At 43.6% G+C, this 12,303-nt stretch overlaps 1 protein-coding gene across 7 annotated transcripts in view; it reads left to right on the top strand.

Annotated features, from left to right (window-relative positions):
* Window positions 1-12,303, top strand: part of ADCK1 (aarF domain containing kinase 1) — a 73,396-nt gene that overhangs the window by 33,232 nt on the left and 27,861 nt on the right. The gene's annotated exons all lie outside the window — the stretch shown is intronic.

The following is a 12,303-nucleotide window of genomic DNA, read 5'->3' as shown; positions in this document are numbered from 1 at the left end:
TTCACTGTATACTCTTCTCTATACCAACACACACTTCTACCTCTTTCTAGTCCCAAAATACCTCCACAGTATTTTGCACATCCCAGTGGGCCACAGCCTAGGTCTACCCACTCAGCACCACTGTATTACTTCTCCTGTGTACAACAAGATGTCACTTTTCACAGCCTATTGCTCATCAGCTTCCAACCCATCCTTACACACTGGCATTTTTAAATAAACTTATTGACCTTTTCCCTAAGGCTTCTTATTCTCCTTCTTGATATGTTTGTGTACTCCATACTCTACCCAAGCCTTAACTCATGCTGGAAGTAATTTTCCTTGGTGGGAGACACTCCCTTCATCCCCATCTGTCACTCTTTCCTTTCAGAAATATCCCAATTCCTACTCCTTTCTGGCAGGTTCTCTAGTCATTCCTCCTATCTCTGGTGTGAGGTTGTTTGGTTGGAGATTAGGGCAAGGATAAAGTTTGCACTCCCCCAGCTGAGGGTGGTGTGGTCCCAAGCAGGGTCTTTCCCACGTTGATGGGGTGCTTGTGTAGTGCAGTTGCCCACGTGCTGTGTCCAGGCTGTCATTGCTTGGGGGGTGATGGGCTGGTGTAAGGCATGTGACTAACCATGGGAATGAGTGTCCCTCCTTGTTTCTTGATTTATCTAGCAGTTGCTGAAACTGCTGCAGAAGACTAGAAATGGTTGAAGCTGAGCAGTCTCAGATGTTATCAAGAGATCACGGGTTAAGATAAGAACAATTTACTGGAAACAGCAATGAAATAAGAAAACAAACAATAACAGCAACAATATTGATAATGGAAGGTATAAGACAAAGAAGCAATTTACATGAAAAGCCCCTGACAATAAACAATACCTGACTGTTCTGTCCACCACTTTAACTTGATTGGAAGGAACCCCTTCTCCTTGGAAGAGAGAGTCCCTTTCTCTTACCACTGGCAATGGCATGAGGTGGTATCAACTTTAGGGGTCCTGGCGACACCCCTCCCTGCTACTGCAAAAAATTAACCTGGTCCTGATTTGAGCTAGGGCACTCCCAAAATTCCCAAAGTGTTTTTTGGGTTGGGTATATGTGTCACCAGAGGACACAAGGAAAAACGATGCACCACAGCTATGGTCACGATGAAGAGACTAATTTATTTCCTCTGACTCCAGTAATTTATAGTTCTCAAAAGGTGCCAGTGGATTGGAGGGTGAACGTGCCACCTCTCCAATGACACTGGACAAACTACCAGTACATCAAATTTCTCTGCCTCTATGAAAGAATGCCAAACAATAGGTTGTTTACAGAAAGTTGTGTGAGAAAGTTCTCTACAAGAATGTAAACTCAGAAGGCTTTAGAAAAGTCTTAAAAATCAGGGCGACATACATGAAATATTATTCATCTGTTGTTGAAATGTACCCATATACACCTGGCAATATGGTCTCTGCAGTGATGCTGCATGGGCATTTGACAGGGAGGGGACAGAAATTGTATGGCCATCTGTACTGCCACGGGAAACATAGAGAATGAGACCACAGCAAGGTGCTAATCCCCAGTGCAAGAGATTTCCCTGTCCTCATACTGCTATGAGAGTATGAGAAATAGCAGGACTAGAAACAAATACTTTTATTTCTGTATGGCAGCCTTTGCTGTACCAGTGACAGGGAGAAGGATGGACTTGATTCCCTGATTCTTCTGGAATTGTTGATGAGCACTTTAAGCTCTGGCAAGACATATGCTTATTTCTGATTTGCAGAATGATTCAAGTAATGCTCAACCCTGTGGGAGAGCAGCTAGGCCTTCAGTAGGCTGTTGGGTATTACCCTGCATGTCCTACTGCATCCAAGTTATTCCCAAGGTAAAATGAGCCACTTTCTGTAGCTGGATCCATATGCTCTAGAGAAGTTTCATTTACTGTGCTAGATCACAAGGTCTTCATGTCATAATGAAGGTTGCTGAAGGTTTTGTTATGGCTCCAGAAAGCCTTTTCACTGGTGGGCAGTGTTGTCTAACCCATCCAGGATGCCAGGACATGTGCGTGCTTCCTCCAGTGTTGCACAGCCTTGTGGCTAAGTGCTCTGCCCACAAGCACTGATGTATGGCACAGTGGTTCTGTCCTAAAACACCATCTCCAGTAATGCTGTGCCGTGAATGGTCTGCAATGATGGTCTGCAAAGTCCATCACTGTGCATTACATGACTAACAGACTCTGGGTAACCAGATCTAGGTCAGCAAGAGCCTCTGCCTGCTATGGTTGTTGTCAGTCATAGGAAATATCCTCACTCTGCATTACCCTCCATTACCCACCAATGTGGAAGCTGAGCTGTGGTGGCGATTACTCTGACAGTGTTAGGGGCTGGAAAGTGGGATGGGAAGATATGGCCCTTCTTCCACCACTCTGAGTCTCTTGCAGTACACCCAGCAGGGCTTCCAAGCAGACGTCAATAAAAACCACATTTTTATTAAAACTGTAATGACAAATAAAAAACCTTCACATTTCTTTCAATAACTTGGGATATAAAAACCAGATTTTTATCTATTATGAAAAGGAATTTGGCCATAAAAAGGTAATTTAAAGAGTCTGAGATGGATGGCGAATAGCATTAATGTCACCCAGAACAAATGGTCCTGCATTACTCAAGTGAAAGGCACAAGTGGCTGCCTGTGCAGGTCCCGCTGCTGCTGCAGCCTCTGCTGTGCTTGCCCTGCCTTGTCTCGGGCAAGAGGCCCCAGTCACTGGCAGATCCCACTGCCTCTACACTGAGCCCTTGTGTGGGCAGCAGCTGTCCAGAACTGTTGCTCTAAGTGCAGATGGGGAAAGCAAACAGAGAGCTTTATGTGGCTCAGGTAGTGAACCTTGCTTTGTTTCTTGTGTCCCTGCTCACTCTGTATGCAAGCTTCAGTGTTACTAACCCTTACTGTCGTGCCAAGGACAGCCTGCTGCTCTTACTGCCAGGGGAGCTTTTGAAGAGGGTACTGCCTCTTTCCATGAGTTTTCTCTCCACTCAGAGCTCCTGGGAAAATTTGGCTGGGTCCTGCTCATGGCAGCCTCTTCCTGGGTACTCTAGGCCCTTTAGTCTAAGAGAGGGAAGGTTTTGAGTATAGATTAGAGGATAACCTCTTTTGACTTCTTTCAAATTAGTAAGATTTACAATACAGGAAGTTGGACAGTAGATTTTCTGAAGGATTGTTTGGAGGGCCTTCTGTAAGGAAGAGAAAAACTTCAGATAGAAAGTGCAATGGGGAATGGTCTGGTAAAAATAGTTCTGAATTGGATGCTTAGTGACATTTTTTGCCTTCAGTTTACAAATTCTTTAGATGCCTGGGGGTTAGTGTATGACATACCTGCATAGAATTTGTTGGCTCAGTGTCTGTGCAGATGGTAGGCTGTGTTCAGTACAGTTTTCTCAGAGTTTTGATTATAGCAGAAGTGTTGCTCTGAAGCAAATACATCTTGGCTCACAGTACATACGGCAGCTGTGTCAGGCTGTATTCAGTGTCCACATCCTGCAGAGGTGGTGCATCTGCTGCACAGCAATGCTCAAGCCATTGACAGAAAACACTTTTCAGCATGTGGGTAACCCTTCCAATTTCAAACAATTGCTGAAAATTGCAGTCTGTAACTGGGATTAATAGTACTTATTCTTGCATATGGCGACTTCCTTTTTTCAAATGTGTGCTCAGCAATCTCCAAGTATTTCTGACACAGCAGGATCTGTGTAGGGGCAGAAACATTGAGGTGCTATGTTGAGGGACTGGCTTCTGTTTCAAAGCCCACTGCTGATACCCTCTGAAATATTCTTGATGCTCTCATCTTGACACAGGCTGGGTTTACTATGCCTGATTTTTCTCTGAGGGAGTGAAGAATCCCATCATCTGCCTGCCTGCTGGTCTTTTAATATCCTTCTTGATGCTGCCTAGTTATTATCTCCTAATTTCTTTCAGAATTTTACATCTGCACAGTTACTTGGCTCTTGACCCATCAGAAACATGAAAACATGATGCAGTGAGTCAGGCAGCTTTTGGCAATAGGTTATTTGTAGATGAAACAAATGACATAAGATGAAATAAGGAGTTACAGGCCTGACCTTGACATATCTGTATTTTTGTAACACACAGAGTAGTCGCATAGAATTTTTCTGAGTTTATAAGATGTACAGTGATCTAATAAGTTTTGGTTTATGGCACTTCTGGGATCTGTCTGACAGGCAGCTCTTGATTCTATGGAAGGATGCTGAGCCATAAAAAACACTTCAACTCTGCTTGCAAGTTTTCTTCCCTGTGAAAAAACTGCTAGGAGCATTGGAAATTCTCCTTATGAGAAGCCACACACTCAACATGATTTTATGTTTTCAGAATTGAGGCAAAAATTGGGATCTAAGGTGTCTCAACATTCTTTACACCATTAGTCGGCAAAGTGTGTTTATTCCTTATAGGCAGACCAGTCTGAGGAAGTTTTGTCATGTTATGTATGTGAACATTAAGCACATTTTGCACTTATTTTCTGTAAGCTTTGCAGTATTTAGTTTTACAGGATGTGTCGTTTGGAGCCAAACCTCTGAAGCTGTCTGTGACAACTGAAGAAATAAACTCACGTGACCAATTGCTTGTGCCAGGAGAGCTCAGCTGAAGCAAACCTACAAGTTTCTCCCTTACAAAGCTCACATAACCACTGCATCTCAAATTGGCAAGTTCTTGGAAAAGGCTCTTCAGCACCAATCCTTCCAAATTTCAAATTATTAATAGAAGATTTACATTAGTTAGCTCAGTTTGGATACTGAATGAAACTGATGTGGTATCAGTTGTGCATGGAGAACAAAGCTAATTTTCTCAAGCACCTTATTGGATGTAGCTGATTGGTTCAGGTCTATTAACTCTTTTCCCATTTATCAATAAAGGCTAGAAGGAGACTAGCAATGGCTTGTTAAGAAGGGTTATAGTAAAGAAGTATCTCCATGTAACTTTTCCTGCCTTGCCCTTTGTAAACTTCTGATGTTTTTGCCCTGGCTGCCAAGAAAACCTGTAAGCCATTGCCCCCCTCCCGGTCCATCTTTTGTCCTTTGGACCATAACCTAATCTCTTCTATTTTTTTTTTTTTTCCTTTTTGTTTGAAAAAGGTGTGAGGCTGGTTCTTAATGGGATATCCTGGCCAAGGCCTTTGCCAGTCCCTTGGAGTCATTAAAACCAGCTCAGGAATAACATATTGGCTGCTCCAAGATAAACACTTGAGATAGTGGGTGGTTCTCAATCAGTGAGCAGGAAGGAACGGAAAGGTGTGGAGCAGACTGGTTCTGTGGGCCTTACCTCTCTAATGACTACACAGCCATAGCACACTGATCACAATGTGTGGACTGAGTGTCTCCAGTGACTTAGTATCTTGTACCTGATGAGGGAGAAAGTGCAGCCTGACCACTTTGGGATACTCTATCCTGGCTTTGCTCTCTACAGGACATGTCTAAAGTGGATCTCAGTACTTGGCCCCTCTTTGGTGACGGGAATCCTGGATTGTAATGAGGTGCTTTTTGAGATGGTTACAATAGATGGAATCCACCAAACTGTTTATCTTCATCCACAGAAGCCCAAATATTTTGAACTATAGGAAACAGAGCTATATACCAGTTGGTATTTAGAGGCTTCCTGTCCTGCTCCTATTCCAGAGGCTGATTTTTTGCTCCATTTTTGAGAGGCATCAGCCTGAGGGAAGGAAGAAAGGCAGTTGGATTCTGGCTTTAGAATAGTGGGTTGCTAGATTGCTTGGAAATGCATGTGAATTAATCAAAATTACCCCCCTAGCTTTGTTTCCATAGCCCACTTTTGTCCTGGCAACAACCTCTAGCAGTATACACTGAGGATGCCAGAGAAGAACTTACATTCAAGCTGTTTCCTACAGCACTGTGGACTGTCAGCCCTTTCCTTTGCAGTACTTGTCACCCTGCAGTGGCAGCAGCAATGCTAGGCCTGTAAGTGTAGTTGATTTATGTTAGCTGTTGAAACAATAATGTTTAATCTGTAAAGTGCTAATCTATTTTTTATGTTGATTATGAATAGGCCAGCTGTGCCTACTTTCCTATTCATAGAGTTTAGTGAACAAGCCTGTTTCACAGGCTAGGTTTGGAGGGTAATTTACATGAGAGCAGACACTGCTTTAAGGAAAGTAAATCAGCTTGGTTACACCCTTGAAGCAGGGATTTGGCAGCCTGCACTAAGATCTGGGGACAAGGAGAAAAAACATGAGAAAAAAACATGGGAGGAAGAGGAGAAAGATAATAAGTGAACTGTAGAAGAGGCAGACAGATCAGAGCAGACATGTGGAAGAGTAGGGGAAATATGGTTAGGAGAAGAAAGGAAAAGTTGTTACTCAGAGGAGAGACTGACAAGAAGGAAACAGAACAGGATGTGGCTGGTTTGTCATAGGACTTTTCTATTTGCATCAGTGCAGAGAGTTCAGGGCTCCATGGTTTGTATGACCGGTCATTAGGGATGACCTAATGCATGGTGCCAGTAACACTATTGGCAAGGTCAGTTGTGGATTTAATCTGTCATGCAGTTGTCTCTCTTGAGGGACTTTTATTGATCTCTGTTTTCTTCCTGAGAGTTGGTGCAAAGGATACAAACATCTAGACCTCTTTGTAAGTTATTCTGCCTCAGCTTCCATGTAGTCCCTGCAACTTGGTCTCTGGTGTGGACGGCTGAATAGCTGTGTCTTTCATATTGACTTGTCTGCCATGTGTGCTGGTGTTTCAATATTCCATCAAGGGACAGTTAACACCAGTAACTGGCTTATGAGCTTTACATCTTTGGCAGAACTTTACTACCTTTTAAGTATAATTCTTCTAAAATAGTGACCTTATTATATCCCTTTCTTGATACCAGTTCAGTTCAGGCATGGCTGCCCACATCTGCCAGACTGCATGAACTTCCAAGTCCACCTCAAATCCCTACTCCTACTCCCCTGTTCTATTAATCTGGGGCAGTGTTGTGCTTCAATGAGACTTCAGGCTTGCATTTATCTATGTAATTGTAGCCAAAGCCAGAGAAAGGATATAACTGGGCAGAATCTGTCTGGGACTGGGCTTTGCCCTCTGCATGCCATCATTGTACTGTGCCTCTGTGCACCCTGGTGACAGGCTGCTGGATTGTCCAGTGCTGCTTCTGTCATTCCTGCTCTTTGTCCCAGGTGATGAAGACCATCAGAGGGTTGGAACACCTCTCCTCTGAACACAGGATGGGAGATTTGAGGTTGTTCAGCCTGAAGGAGGACTGGGGGAGACATCATAGCACCTTCCAGCACCTAAGGGGGGCCTACAAGAGAGCTGGTGAGGGACTTTTACAAGGGTGTGGTAGTGATAGGACAAGGGGGAATGACTTCCAACTGAAAGACAATAGGTTTAGTTTAGATACTAGGAAAAAAATTCTTTTCTGTGGTGGTGGTGAGGTACTGGAACAGAGAAATCATATCTGCTCCATTCCTGGAAGTGTTTAAAGCCAGGCTGGATGGGGCTTTGAGCAACCTGGTTTAGTGGAAGGTGCCCCTGCCCATGGCAGAGAGGTTGGAACTAGATGATGTTTAAGGTCTATTCCAACCCAAACCATGATACTATGAAACAAAATGCAGTACTGTCCTGCACACACACTGCAGGAGCCCTCCACTCCTCCTGCACAGCCTGCCTCTGTGCACACACAAACACTGTCCTGATCCTATTCTTCATTTGCCTCTCTGTGGATGGATCTTGCCTACCATTTCTCATACAAGCTGTGTACACAAATGCCCTGCTCCATGCTTCCTTTTTAACTCTGTGCTCAAGCCCTGGCACAGCTTCACTTCCTGACTAAATCCTTGTACCCAGCCTCTTCACACTCTGTATAGTCACATAAAACTGCCCATACACATTCCCCCCCGAACCCCCCTGCTTTGTCTTATATACTTCTTGAAGCCCCCAGGCTCTCAAAGCTGAATCAGAGGCATTTAAGATGAGGCACAGGTGATGTGTGTTTCTCAAGGTGGCATAGCTGATATGTGTCCCATATATCCTCAGGCTCTGGCAGCTGGTTATTTCTCATAGGAGTGCTGCTGTTGTGCAGGCTTACTGCTGACTGGGCCCTTGGGGCATCTCTGCAGTCTTCTCTGAGCCTTCCCCTGCCTGGCTGTGACTAACATGGAGCTTGTTTGTTGTGGCACCTTGACCCTTTCCTACACGGGTTTCAGCCAGTGCATGGCAGGAGTGTGTTTGTATCTGGAGTCAAAATGGTCTTGGAAGTTCATTTGCTTCTGGGTGTTTTCTTAAATCTAACCTTCTTGCTTATATGGCAACTGGCCTCATCTCTGTGGCATTTCGAGTGAGGCTTCATCTTGGTACAGGTAAGAAATTTTTTACATTGAGAACTACTAGTCATGGCAACAACTTCCCGAGGGATGTGGTAGAGACCTCATCACTGAGATTTTCAAGGCTTCCTTTCCCTTGAAAAGTTAAACCAGGCCATCTTTTGAGGTCCCTTCCAACCAGAGCTGTTCTGTGAGTTGATGATTCTTTACAAATGTTCTGTCTTTGCACCAGGCTGCTGGCAGCTGTAGGGGTGATATGTCATTTGGGAATATTTCTTCAGGAATTCAGCTAAGGGGTTCTGTGTGTTGGGGACCTCCACATATTTTACTACATGTGTGGCTCAAGAGAAATGGGAACTTTGAGGGGATGGGGGTCAATTGGCTTGTTTTCACCTGTCATTTGTGAGCATTAGCACTTGATGTCTAGATTCAGACCTCAAAATGAGGTTAATGTTGATGATAAGGTCAAGGCTGCAGGCATGCTTGACAGAAAGTTAGTGACATTCTCTGTTGTGATGAGAAAGGAGATAGAAGGGATGGCTTGACTGAGAAAATTAGGAACTGTGCTTTAGCTTTGTTGAATGTGAACAGAGATATGACTGAAAGAAGATGACTGAGAAACACGCTGAAATTGTAGTTTGGCTAGAAGCAGGCTGATGTAGAGTACAGAGCCAGAACTACAAGTCAGCAGAAAGGAAGTGGGAATTTTATGTGAGCTATTACCCAGATGCAGTGATGGGGGTAGAGGTTGTGAGCAGAGCTTTGTGTAACATCTCCAGAAAGCTGGGAAAGGGATAAGCCAGCTGCTCAGATATACTAAGAGAGCAATTAAAAGAGCAGAAGGCTGAAGAAACTCTTCCCTTCCTTGGGAGCTACTGGGATATTCCTGCTATGTTAGCACTTCCAGCTCTATTGCTTGGGAGCTGAAGAGCTGCAAAGAACACGGAAAGCCTTGAAAATCTTAATAGAAAGGGGCCACTACTGCTCTATATCAGCCATGGAATAAGAATCCCTTTGGGCAGACGGGATGCAGCAGAGTTGTCTACTGCTGTGCTTCCACTGTGCACTGGTGTAACAAATGAGACCCTCCTTTGTTAGCAGGGAGAGGAAAGAGAAAGAATGCTTTCAATTAAAATACAAAAGATGGCTGGGAGTGGCGTCATTGTGTGCTCTTGAAGGACTGCGATTCCAGTCTGTCTGAGCAACTGACCAGTGTGGCTCACAGACAGGAGAGATACAGAGGAAGTAGTATTTCCCCAAAAAGAGAGAAGAGAGTGGATTTAATGAGCATTGCTCAACTGGGAGAAAGATAAAAGAGCAAATTAAACAGGGCATTTGTATGTGCAAGGGAAGGGTAGGGAAGCATCTGCCCCATAGCCTGTACTTTTGGAGTAAATAAGCAGCTCACAAGTCACTTATTTTCTTTTTCAGCATGATGGAATGGAAAGCAAACAGGATTATATATGTATGTACACACCTTGGCTTTATTTTGCTTTGGTCTCTGCATTTTGCATAGGCTATAAGATAGTTATGTCATGCAAAATAGAGTGCACAGTGACAGTGTTTACTGTGCACGTAGAGAGACTGCAGTTTTACATCTTCACTTTCCACCAGCATAGTTGTTGGTGGACTCTTGCTTGACCATTAGGATAAGGAAGCACTGGCTGCTGTTGGAGGCCAGTCACAGACAGGCTGGGCTGCAGAAATGGTTTAGGGTATCAGGAAGATGACTAGCTGCACAAGATGTTATGTTATATTCTGAGATGGAAAGAAGTGGGATGCTGAACAGGTCATTGTGCTAATTAACTGCATCTGGAGACAGAAAATAAGCATTTTCTCAATGTCCATGTCAGTGTCAGAAGGACTGTTAATCCCTTTGTTATCACTTGGGGATTCTGAGGAAATAGTTGATTCAGTAATGCAAGGTTCTTCCACGTTCCATCTTCTCCACAGGGAAGTGAACTGGATTTGCAGCTTAAAATTATGATGCAGCTTCCAACAGCAAAACCTTTCCCTTGGTGTAATGGACATTTTTAAGAAATAGAATTTCTTGGAATGTAATTCTGTGTATAAGATTATAAACATGAGGGAAAGCTACTTGTATGTAGTACTTTAACCAGGAATAATGTTCACACACACACGTGGATGGATTAGAAACTTATTTGGAGACATCCCAGCTTTGCTGTTTCCTTTCTCTGGTTTCATCTATATGCTTGTGCTACCAAAGATGTTGTGCTAGCTCTGCAGATGATGTCGGGACTCTGCTTTCTTGCAGTTTAGCTTGATATCTGCCTTACATCAGAAGTATATTTCAGAAGTGCAGTTCTCTGCTTTCAGAGTGCTTTGTGAAACCAGCACCTGGACGAAGAACAGCCGAATGAAACTAAACACGGAAGAGGCTGTGGTGAAATGCTATTGGAAAACCTGTAGAACTCCCAGCTGTTGAAAGCATCTCTGGGTGCTGTGCTAATCTGTTAATCTTAGCATCCTGTGTCTCTGGAAGGTAGTAGGACGTTCAGTAGCTTAATTGGTGAAAAACATTTATCTCCTTGTGACAGTCAGGACGATGTTCCTGAGCTAGTTATGTGCCAGTATGGCTATCACAATCCTTGCTTTTGTTAGGCTGAATGTTGTTTATTTGTGGGAGCCATGGATAAGTGGCTCACCTTTTAGAGAGATGGGAGATGAGGTCCACCTCACACACAGGGTCTCAGGAGACATACATCTGCTCTGTCTGCTCATTGCTCTTACTGCCTGTTGTAGCTGTCACCACTGAGATCCAGGTTTCGATCTGGGATGAGTGATAGTCTCAGACAGTTCTGCCTTGTCTTAAGGGTCTGACTTACTCAGGAAAATAAATGCAGCTACCATGAATGTGTCTGAGCACAGACTACTATGCAGGAGCCATCAGGGATGGAATAAAAGGTGCTTTTCCTCAAGGTTTAGCTCTGTAATAATTAAAGGTACTATAGCAAGTCAAGTAGACTGATACTATTGCTGCACAGCTGAATGGATGGATATAATGAGTACAAGAGTGGCTTCGTATAGGCTTTTTCCACTGCTTGTCTAGCCAAAAGAGACTAGAGAAAAAGGATCATAGGTGAGCAGATCAGGAAGTATCCAGGATTGTAGGTATCAGACAATGAATGAGTGAGCGAATGTTAGTCTCTAGCTGAGGGGGATCAAGGACTCTTCTTTTAGCAGAGTTCATTTTCTGTAACACTAATGCCTTTGTAACTGAGAAATGCTGCTGGTGGGATCCTAGAGAAGATTCTCAGGGTTTTAGCAGGTAGTGGGCTGCAGAGGTCCAAAGTGGTACAAGGTAGAAATAACAGGAAAAAGTGAACTTCACATCCCACCTGAGTCACAGCCCTTTTTCTGGAAGAAATGCTGATGGTTGATGGACAGTCCTGACTTTGTGCTATTATTGTGAAATGTTAGCAGTGATTAACAAAGTTAGCAGTGATTGGCATGCCAGGAACAAATGTGTACCATTGGCATGTGAAGTGACATGTTTGTGACTGTGTATATAGATTATACAGATAGTTTTTTAAAAGCAAAGCTAAAAATTTGGCCCCTCGATTTCTAGCTGTGTTGACAGCCCTAATTCTGCTCATTGAAGCATGAGCACTGTTACATGGTGTGGCCCAGCATCACACAGGATATCAAGGAGAAATGGTGTTAGACCTCAGCTCTTCCAAATTCTAGGCAGGCACCTTATTACATGTCTCCCCCTGAAAAGAACCACCTTACTTTTCCATCCTGTGCACTGAAAGATGCAGGGATTTTCTGTAATAAGCCATAGGTGACTGTATCAGTGCATGAGAACACACACATACCTTTACCTACATTCATTTGGATGCATCATATACCTCTCTATATATGCACACATATGTGTAAATGTAATATGAACACCAGTGAATCCATTGAAACTAAAACCACTGTTCTGTATACATCTACAATATTATTAAAAATACTGTATTAATAAATAC

This window comes from Vidua macroura, chromosome 6, assembly GCF_024509145.1.
Source record: "Vidua macroura isolate BioBank_ID:100142 chromosome 6, ASM2450914v1, whole genome shotgun sequence".
NCBI lineage: Eukaryota > Metazoa > Chordata > Aves > Passeriformes > Viduidae > Vidua > Vidua macroura.
Note: the sequence above shows the minus strand (reverse complement) of the source record. Positions and strands in the feature narration are given on the sequence as shown.